We start from the raw sequence: 11,477 nt of genomic DNA on the forward strand, positions 1-11,477 counted from the left end.
GGTGCTTCTCAGCAAAGTTTAACCGAGCTGTTTCGAAGTATGGTAGGAGGCGTGGCCTTTCGAAGCTCTACTCAAATAAGTGGTTGAGTCTAGCAACGCAAAATGCATATTTTTTTCTGAATGTTCATTGGCTTTAAGATTGTGGCCAGCAGTGTATATGTGTAATTATAATGACTTTTCTGTATTGAATAGCAATACTTCAAACAGTTGTATTTAAAACAACAACTTTAATGACAAAACATATTTATTTAAATTATAGAATTAGATACAGAATCTATTTTGGTCTTTATCGTCAGTCAGGCCCGGCATGGCCAAGCGTGTTAAGGCGTACGACTCGTAATCTGAGGGTCGCGGGTTTGCATTCCCGTCGCGCCAAACATGTTTTGTGCGAAATTCAAAAACAAACAAACTTTATCGTCAGTCACATTTGTTGTTTTCTATTATTGTGTTGTTGTTTTAACCCGAAAGTTTCAATTAAGGAAACTTATGTAAAAATATCGCTTTTTCATGAATGGTCATTTTGAGCTGAAATTCCAACTTATGCTAAGAAAAAATGTTTTAAGTCTTTGTTTATATATAGATGTATATTTAAGAAATTTATGAGAATGACAAATAAAGGTTTTCATTTAGTTTTCACACTGCAGTAGTTTCGTTTATTTGATATAAGTTAAGATGGCGAACTTTGTTGACTTGTTTCGGAAAGGAAAAGTGAGTGAAATCATATTATTTTATAAATACTAATATTTTATGGATTTTTAAATTATTCTGAGGTTCTTTGAATTATTATTTTTGAAAAAAACTGAATCTATGATGCAGTGTTTAATTTACGCGGTATACCATATGAAATATTTTTCCGTAAATGCCATTAATACTATTAGTAATAAGTTAGTTCAGTTGACTTATGATGGTGTGTTTTCAATGCTGGTATTAGATTTGGTCCTTCTTGTGCCTTTGCATGATTTTGAAAATTCCACAAACTATAATTTTATCTCACTATTACTTTAACTTTTGTGTTTCACATCATAAGTGATATATATATATTCAAACTTTGATGAAAGTACGAAATTATCTCGTTTCCATGTGAAAATGTTAACATGAAGAATTAATATTTAAGCTCTTGACGTTAGAAATGTATGAGTCTGAGGTAATGTGTAATGAATTACACAGAAATATTTGTTATCTTGTTTTCTCAGAGTTTCTCAATACAAATAACTATCCAGATGAGGATTTGATTAAAACAGTTGAAGATTCAAACAATTTTTCAGTATGTTTGCTGTAAGATGTCAGTAGCTGTAACAAATATAAACGTAATGAACTGTAGTACCAGTATCTCACAATTCTGTAAAAAGTTTCTTTGCTGTTTGTTAACTAGCAATACAAATACTCAGCTCAATAATAGCACTGAGAGAATATGCATAAGATTATAAAACTTAACAATAGTTGTTTGCCATATAGACTGAAAACATGTTTAAAATAGCATGTTGGATGTATTTACTTTGTAGTGTTAATTTGTTTCTTGTACTGACTTTGTGAGTCTCTTACAGTAATTTATGGAAAACAATGGATCATTTGGTCTTTGAGACTGTTCTTTTAAACCCATCCTTGAGAAAAGTTAAAATTTAGAACCACTCATTATTTTTTCAGAAAAACAATGAATTCTCTTTTAAACTTGTGAAGTGCTGGCTTCTGATACTACTGACAGTAGCTCATTTTCATAAACTATTTTAAAAATAAAATGGTCTTAATTGGAGCATAACCTGTCTTTTCTAGTCCTTAAACTTGTGAACCAACCTTGCACTATTTGTTTGTTTCAAATATGAGTAAACAGTCATCCATTACACGATGTATAACTCATCATTTTCTCGTACATGAAATCATGAAATGTATGTGTTTATATGTATATTAATTAGTACTTAGTATTTGCATTTTGAGGAACCTTCTGTGAAGCCTGTTCTCCTTGTGTGAGTTTGTTAGGTACCTTGTATTTGTTGTATATTTGTTCTCTTTGAAGAGATTTGTAACTGAGCTGCAAATGTATATAAAATAAATAGTTGATTAAGGAGTTAGGTATAGAGAGAAAGTAATAGGAGCTGTAATTCCATGTAACAAGTTATACCATGTAAATTACAGATGTGTGATACTAATAAGTTGGTTAGTGATGTGTAAACTAATAGTTTTCTATATTATTATTCTTGCACTCATGATATGAATGTCATTTGTGTAGTCTAGTGTTGGAGTACGTGAATTGTTGTTTTATAATGTTTAAACAGTCACCAGGAATCTGATAGTTTCTTTAGTATAGTATCAGTAACATTGGGTAGTTGATGCTGATGTAGTCAATCAGCCAGATGCAAATTATTGCCACAATAATATTTTTAATATGAATGCTTTTATTTATTTGCATAATTACTCCTATTCAAATGTAACTAGTTTTTGAATAATTTTATAATAAAACTCAAATTTAAAATTGATCTTATGAAAAAATGTTAATGAGGTTTAGGATATGCTGCACTTGAATAATTTCTTTGTTTTAAGAATGTTTATGTAAAATTGACTTTTTATGCAATGAGGTATGTGTAATGCAAATGGATTCATTATTTTTATAACTTTTTCAGACATTTCAACCAAAACAGAAGTTTCATCCAGGAGCTCTAAGACCCTCTCTCTACAAACAAGCCGAGGTCTCATTAAATTCTTGAATAAACCTAAGAGATGTTGTGAAACTACAACAAGGGGAAAATTTCAATGATTATCTAGCTGTCCATGGTAATTTTATTTGTTCCAAAACTGAATTACATCATGGACAGAACTTGTTGCTTTGTTATGAAACTAAAAATTGACAAAAGTTACTAAAGAAACCAAAAAATCTTGTGGTGTTTCTTTTATAAATATACAACAGAATATTAAGAAAAGGTTGCTTAATTTTATCTGTGTTGATTTTATTGTGAGAAGTTGAAACTAAGACAACCTTCTTTTCAGTTTTTTACTTCATATGTAAATGTTTCTCTGTAGCATTAGTTATAAAGATATTTAATAATAAGTTTATATAATTACATTACTTGAACATTATGCAGTTTCATTCATTTATAACCATGTAGCTCATATTTAGAGTATTTTACTGATTGTTACCTTAGAATATGATATTTTACCTTTTATCACAAATAGCTTTCTTGACTTATACTGCTGTCTATATGCACAAATTTTCACTTGCCACTGGTGTATGAGACAGCTGCTTGCTGTAATATAAATGATCTTGTAACAACCCTCCACTAATTTTCTCTTCCATGTAGCCCATGATTACTTATTGATTGGCAGTCCTGTAGATAGGATGTTATACACTCATGTTTTTATACTAATTTTTTTCATTTTGTTGGCCCTTTAGGTCAGTGGTAAGTTTATGGATTTACAAAGCTAAAATCAGGGGTCCAATTCCTCTTGGTGGGGACAGCAGATGGTGCAGTGTAGCTTTACTCCAAGAAAAACACATCCTGTAGTTTTTCAAAATCATGTATGTTTCATATAATTTGTTTACGCTGTTTACTTTCATATGGAGCTTCAAACACTTTTCCTGCTGAGGAAGTAATGATTCTGTTCTTGTGAGCCACCAGATGATTGTCTCCTGTATTTCTTGACAACCTGTTCCCTTCTTCCACATATGCTTGCTGTCATGTTTTGTTTCGAGAGAGGTGTTTAGGACCCCTTCTCTCTTTGTAGAACTAATGATTCATGTATGTTGTATTTTGCTCTTTGATTCCTTACTGTCTTGCTGGTGGGCTAATATTTTATCTCCCTCACCAGATATTGGGATTCATGGGAATTACTTTTAAGTATCAGTTAGTCTGTATGCTGTCACCCCCGTGTACTCTGACAGATCATGCTTTGATACATCATTGTTTTGAAGTTCTCTCTTTAGGCTTGCAGTATTTTTACTCCCTTATCTCTCTGGGGATCCAGACCCCAATACTTTGGTTTCTTTTCCTAGCCTTATCTTCAGTTTCTCCACCATGGCATTCCACTCCATGCCTATCCTTTCCTTCCAACTGTGACTTCTCTGTTTTTGGGACCTTTATGATATCAGGGTTCCTTTTTGTTACAGGTATATATTTGCTCTCCTCTTCATTGCATGATTTGCATGTGTTTTCTTTTCTGTATTATGAGGTTGTTGTTTTTTAGGGGAAATTACTAATTCTTTAGTAACCATAGTCAAGTTTGATTGGTTGTTTACTTTTCTTATTAGCCTTCCATTTCTTTCAACCCCTCTTCAGCTCTTCCCTGTGTTTTATTCTTCTTCATTCTCTCTTCTTGGGTTTCATCCTCTTCTATTATTGTGGTTTCTTGTCAGTACTTGTAGTGCCCTTCTGGAAGGAGCTAAAGGCTTTGGAGACTAAGTAGTAGGTTTGAGTCCTGTTGGGACCATGTCCCATCTGGAAACCTGGTAGTTCTTCATTATGAATCCTGGGGTTTTGTGGATTATCATTCCTTAAGACCTATGTGTCACATATGCCTACTGTTGAGATAGTGTGTTTTGCAAGACTACTTGTTGATATTCCTCACAGTATTTTGCTTTATAAAGATGTTCATCCCAGATCACACACACATGGATTCACACGAATAAAGCAGACAGGGATTACTGTGCATCCTGGATGATCCATGTATCATAGGTCACAAGATTGACCAGCTTTTCAGAATAATGTATTGTGGTTACTCATTGCACTTTCTTCAGGATAGCATTCTTCCAGACTTTACAAAGCACTGTTTCTCTCTTCTTCTAGTAAAGTATGAGAGCCTTTGTCACTTACCAGTTTCTAGTTGGTGGATTGGTAAACCATGGAGGCTTCCTCCTGAGTGTGCTCAATCAACTCAGTTGAGAGAAGGGCAGTGATGTTCTGGTGTAGATGGCATTTATGCTCATTCTACCATGGGTCTGATGTGCAATACCCTCTCTCTCTTTGCTGTGTACCTTGCTACTGTCCTCCAGATGTTGATTCCTGGGAAATGTGGTAATGGTTGTGTTGGATTTGTGCGCACAGTGATACAGATTCTCAGTGTTGGTTAAGATCTATTTACCATTTATGGTCTGATGCACTTTGGTCATTGTACACCTGGAGTTCTTTAATTTCACATGTGTATGGCCAGGTACCCTCCTCCTATCCGACTGGATGATGCATTCCCTGTACCACTTAGTGATGAACTAAAGATGCACTCCAACTTTGTTATCCACATTCATACCATCCCTTGGATGTCATTTTTTGGCAGACATGATAATGGGTGGGTTGCGTGTGCACACATCATTTTGTGGCAGACATGATAATGGGTGGGTTGCATGTGCACACATGCTTAAGCTGAAGATGTCTCTCCATTTTTTTCTTCTCTTTTTGCAAAACAATTTTCATGTGGGAAGAGGGTATAACTGGTTCAGAAGTGGTGTGGTCTCCTACAGGGATGTTACCTCCCATTTGTTTGCTCAACCCTTGGTGTTTCTTTGGTACTTTATTAAGGGTGGTCATTTTCTCACTGGACTCTCCACAAACTTATTGTAGGATCCTAGCTACTTGTGAGTAGCAGAAAGATATATCAGAAGTTAACATTTTTGAAACTGAAAATGTATTGCTAAGATACTTAAGTCTTCTCACATTTTCCATCTGATCTCTCCACTTTTACTGTAGGTTTTATGTGTGCTGCCAGTTTAGAAGTGATTATGGGCTGCACAGAAGAGAAGGTGTTAGTGGTTATAGGAGTGTCATCACACTTCTATTCATGGAGGGTTGATGCAGGATTATTTGCACGATATCATACGTGTCTCGGAAGTATCAAGACTAGTGGTGAGCAACCATTTCTACAAAGAGAGAGCAGTATATAAGTTGAGAAAAGCTATGCATGAAAGGAGGTGATTATTTCCCAGAAGTGTATTTTCAGCAAAGGAAAATGATAACTTTCATAACATAAACTCTTAAACAGTGGTAATGTTGTAGGTAGCAGCACCAGTTGATGATGGCTGCCGTTTGAGGGTTAATTAGTGATGGCTTGAAATATATATAATTCAGTTGTACAACTTGTATGTTGTCTTCAGCTGCTTGAACTTGTTCTCTTATTAAATATTCAGTATCATGATTTACAATATATAAGCTTATATCTTGTGTGGTGCCTTTTTTTTAACAGTTATACATAGGAAGCCATTATTAGATTTATCTTGTCTTAATGAATAGTAAATGGTATTTTGATGCATATATTACCCATTAGATATTCATCTTCTCAACTAAAATTTTGGTGTCAAAGTAATATAATAATCATAATATTCAATACTGTATTTGTTTTTCAAAACAAAAAATTGTAAAATGTTGAAGCAAATATTAAGAGCAAGTTTATTAAAACTCAGATTTAATAGCTATGATGCCTGAAATAGTATAGATTTCTTAACAGATAAACATTAAATAATTACAGAATAAATGGTAGACATAGTCTTTGCAGTGTGATTTGCATTTGCTTAAACTCTTAGAAATTTCGTGAACAAAAATTTAATTATTTTAATTACTAATTTTTGTATTTCCAGTGGTCTGTTTTATGTTGCCCCTGTAGTTAATTTCTGTTTTTGCTTTCTATAAGTAATAGATTCAATTTGATCAGAGGGTTAAAATGCTGAGAAAAATGTAGTTTGTTACAAATTATAAAAATTTGCACTCTTGTTTGCATTTTTTTTATTTAAAAGATAACATTTTATTTCTGTGTGTCAGATATTAAACCCCCATGTGTTCATGTACAACAGTACAGAATTAACCTTCAGATGTCTTTTTCTTTTAACGACTACTTTAAACTGTTTAATACCCACTATATTTACATAAGTTATTTTGTATCCTTTTTTATGGTGAAAAAAGAACCAGCAATAACATTGCCCAAACCTTAGTAACCAAAAGTGGTTAGTGTGTTTTAATTTTTGGTTCTTGCAAGTTGCTGAACTTCCAAGTCTTTTGATGAGGAAAAGATATTACACACATAAAGTTAAAGCCTGTATTTAAAGCTGTTATTTTGTTTGATATTTGTGCTGGTTTTATCTTTTAGTCTTTATTTAAACTAAGTAAACTCAAGGGAACTTTTCACATTTTTGACAGCTTTTAGTGCTACTTTGTTCTGTATTTTGATAATTATGTAGTTTGTGTTTTAAGAATAATTCACAAAAAACATTTGGTAATGCAAATCAGAAAAAAATTGTGCATAAGCCGTTTAAGAAAAATAAACTTTTTAATTTGTATTTTAGTTGTGGCCTTTAACAGAATAAATCCAATATATGGTTCTATCATAGACTTTTGCTTGGAAGAAACTTGCCCCACAATGTCAGGGGGACCCAAGTAAGTGTTTCCTGTGTTTGAATATTTTTCTTGTAATACATATTGCTTGAAAGACTTGGATTTTCTTTGTTTAAAAATTATCTAATCAGCCATCTATATGTTCTTGCCCTCTGACTCTTTATCTTTTATGTAATCACGTGTACACGTATATTAATTTATTTAAAACGTATGTCTGCTCAGTGTTTAATGTGGTTTTGTAACTTTTCATATTATTATTGTGTTATTCTTACTTTATCAAAACTTTAAGTTTTAAACCTCGTACTACGTATGTCACATGACTAAAAAGCATTTGATTTAAAACATTAAGCTAATGACAAAAAAATGCTACTATGAATGCATTAACTGAGGCAACACCATGGTAAATTTGGTTATCTCTTTTGAATAAATTCTTTAACTTAAGGATGCACCTAACCTATGTCTTACGGTACAAGTCAAGTGTCTTCATCAAAGTAAAAAATGAAAAACTTAGATTTGGGTTTCTTCTTTTAAGTAAGTATGTTTGATGAAGCCATAAAATTATAAGCAGCTTTCAAAGCTAAACATGTTCATATGATAGTCAACTATCACAGAAAGTCTAAATTAAACATGTCTACTCATTGCATGGTCTCTGGTAACAGATCTTTCTTGTAAGCATCCAATAAAGATCTGGACATTTCTTCTGGTTACACACATACACTGTACATCCTGATCATGCCCTAACCACATTACATTTCTTGACTTGTTGACCGTGTGTGTGACAATGCTTGGCTGGTCATGCTAAAATTCTGCTCACCCTTACAACACTTGGGGCTCTTTTGCCTTTCCTTCTGAATGAAAAGTATACTTTAGTCAAGATGAGATACAGTCTGACATGGGTTTGTTCCTAGGAAGCTCCTGCATGTGGAGGTCATGATCCCTGGACTTTCCCTTTGGGTGCTTTCTGAAGGAAGCTAATCTAAATGTAATGTTTGTACCAGCCACTCCATCATTTCAATGTGGTATTCTACCTATTCTGTGTAAAGAGGTAAAGTAATTCCTCAGAAGTTAACCTTTCTTTGACTGAAAATGAATTTCCAATAGATACTCACCCCTTCACACCTGTAAATCAATATTTGTTTTCGTTAGAAAGGTGGCAGAAAAAAACGTGAAGTTTTACTTTAGGCCCCTGATGCAGTTCCAATAAGCTTTTTCCTTTTTTGTGCTTAAACATGGTGTTGGAAGTTAACATCCATATACAATGAAAGGCCTGTTGAGAATGTCAAGATTTGTGATTTAAGGTTGATCTTGCTGTTCCTTGCAGAAGCTTTTTGCAATGGAAATTGCAGTAATGGACATTGCTGCTTAATCATGGTCATCAAATTGAGTATCATTAGAGATAGAGAAAATAGTACTGGGACACTTTTTTTATGAAGTGCAATTAATTATCAGTATGTTAGCACTGTATGTAATCTGAAAGAAATGGATTTTGAAATTAGACAATTGTACTAAAACACATGCATCATAGAACAGGTTTTAAGCTATACTAGATTTTTTTAACTCATGTAATAAAATGTGTGTATATTTTTACAGAATCATAAAGAAGTTATTTGTACTGAAAGAAACTATTGTAAAATATGAATGTCTTCATTAATATTTTTATGTTTTTGTTACTTATAATATATACTCTAGGTAAATAAATTACAACTAATTGAAGTTGCAAAATTGGAATGTGTATTGAATTTATAAACAAGGTTCCCTTTAATGCTTGCAGTCTATATTTTTTGGTCACTAGCTGACCATGAAGGATATTCTAGCTTCCTCATCAAATTTAATTTTAGTTAACTTACCTGAGGAAGTTTTTAATCTTTACATGGTATTTACATTTATTGGAAGATATATAACAACAAATAAATGTGACATTTTGCACTTTAGTTTTGAGGCCATTTGCTCTGTGCTTCAGTAACTCAGCTCTTTTTTTCTCACTGTGTTGATGTTCCTTTACATATGCATTTTACAACACTAACAGTATATTTGGAACTGGAGAAGAATGACCCAAAGCTGTGATAATTAAGCTTGCTTTCTAACTGTGAGTAGGTTAAAAAGTTTTGTGAAATGCTTTGGATTGAACAGTATTTGTCTCAGGCAAAGAATCTAAAGCTCACAACTATATGAGTGGTAATAAAAAATGGTAAGTTTATTTTTTTGTATTGGAAGAATTGCACTTTATAATGGTTATAAACATATCCATCAAATGAGATAACATGGTTTGGATAACTGTCTTGATAGATATAATAAAATGGCAGGAGCTTCTGCAAATTTATTGATATATCACCATATTCAGAAGGTGAGAGGTCCAAAGTTCATATTTTTGCTTGTAAGTATGCCTTGTTGGTGTTTCTGGTTGGTTGGAAATCAAGAACTATGTTAAATAAGATACAAAATCTATAACAGACTTTAGAATAATGCAAGCATGTCATGTGACACAGAAAAATTAAGACTGAGAATTGTTTTAAATATTTCCCTTTGAAGTTAAGAAAATCAAACATAGATAGTATAAACAATGGCTGATGCTGTGTTTATTGGTATGCATTGATGATAATGTTGCTTGATTAACATTTAATGTAACTCTGTAGAAAAGTTATAAGGCGCACTTTGACTTACCCTTAAGCATTAACAGTTTAATAATATTGTCTTTACACAGAGGTGTTGGAGAAGTTTTTGTTCTTTACAAAAAAAAACACCTTTATTTTGTTATATTATTTCTTTCAATTTTTCAAAAATAGCAGAAAATCTGCATTATATAACTGTTATAACTCAATCGTCTTGTACTTATATTTTGCTCAATTTTAAACTTATGCCATTGGATCAATATTATTAATATTTAATTTCAGGCTTACCTATCCCACAGAACTTCATCCCGACATGTAAAGAGATCCTGACCCGATTATTTTGAGTGTTTTTCATGCATATATTCACCACTTTGATAAATTCATTTCCATAGATGCTCTAAGTGTGCAACTTGTTAGTTGGCACCTTGTTATTTTAGCTTTAAATAGTTTACTGAGTTTTTTTCATGCTGGTAGTAAAGGTAATGTACCATACATGTATATTTGTATCTGTAAAAATAAATATTTCAAAATAATATTCAGAGTAAGTTCAAGACTTTGATTTGTAAGTGAAATATATATCGTTTTTGAATATTGAGATGTGGAATATTACTATAAGTACTTATTTTCTTTGAAGAGGGGCACAGCATGGCCAGATGGTTAAGGCGCTCAACTCGTAATTTGAGGGTTGCATGTTTGGGTCCTTGTCACGTGAAAGATGCTTGCCTTTAGCTGTGGGGTATTATAATATGACAGTCAATCCCACTATTCATTGGTAAAAGAGTAGTTCAAGAGTCGGTGGTAGATGGTGATGACTAGCTGCCTTCCCTCCAGTCTTACACCACTAAATTAGGGATGGCTGGTGCAGATAGCCCTCATGTAGCTTTGTGCAGAATTCAAAAAATAAAAAACATACTTTGAAGAGTATATTGAAATATTTAATTTTACATATATATATATCAAACATGCTATTCAAAGTAAATACATACTTCTAGACAATTTTATGTCTCAATACTTGAGTCTGATATATATTTTACTGACAAAAAAAGTCTTAAGATTTAGAAAAAAAGAATATATTTATGTTTGTACTTTTTCCTATTAGTATCTTATTAAATATGCAAGGGGCTATATTGATGGTTGTTACTCTGTACCGTTCAACAGTTGAAGGTAATCCATGAAACTATTGAAACACTTTAGAATAGCAAAAAAAAATGTTTTAAATATGTGAATTTTTATTTTGTGTTAAGGTATCTGGTTAATTATGAATATAGAAGCTAGCTTCTAGTTACCCTTTAAACCTCATACTTACACTTTGCTCTGAAATATCCAGATATCAATCAATATGTAGTATGATGATAAGTGTCAGAAATACTTTGTATTTATAAAATTACTGAATTATAGCCTTTTTGTATGTTTATGGAAAATAATGAAAATATTACCCTTTTATAACCTTTGCTACCAGATGGTGCTGTAGTCAATACATTTTGAATGGTTTTTAAGTGGCACGTATTCCTGTGTTTGGAATATCATTCACTTACAAATACAATTCAATAGAAATAGGTAGCCTGAT

General features: G+C 32.5%; 1 pseudogene across 1 annotated transcript; it reads left to right on the forward strand.

Annotated features, from left to right (window-relative positions):
* The first annotated feature begins 672 nt into the window (after positions 1 to 672).
* LOC143245167 (MOB kinase activator-like 3) lies at positions 673 to 10,301 on the forward strand (annotated as a pseudogene). Its single transcript, XR_013025488.1, has 4 exons — positions 673 to 708; positions 2,616 to 2,766; positions 7,253 to 7,343; positions 10,193 to 10,301. The product of XR_013025488.1 is annotated as an MOB kinase activator-like 3 (transcript).
* Positions 10,302 to 11,477: the final 1,176 nt, after the last annotated feature.

Source organism: Tachypleus tridentatus, chromosome 2 (genome assembly GCF_004210375.1).
Source record: "Tachypleus tridentatus isolate NWPU-2018 chromosome 2, ASM421037v1, whole genome shotgun sequence".
NCBI classification, from domain to species: domain Eukaryota; kingdom Metazoa; phylum Arthropoda; class Merostomata; order Xiphosura; family Limulidae; genus Tachypleus; species Tachypleus tridentatus.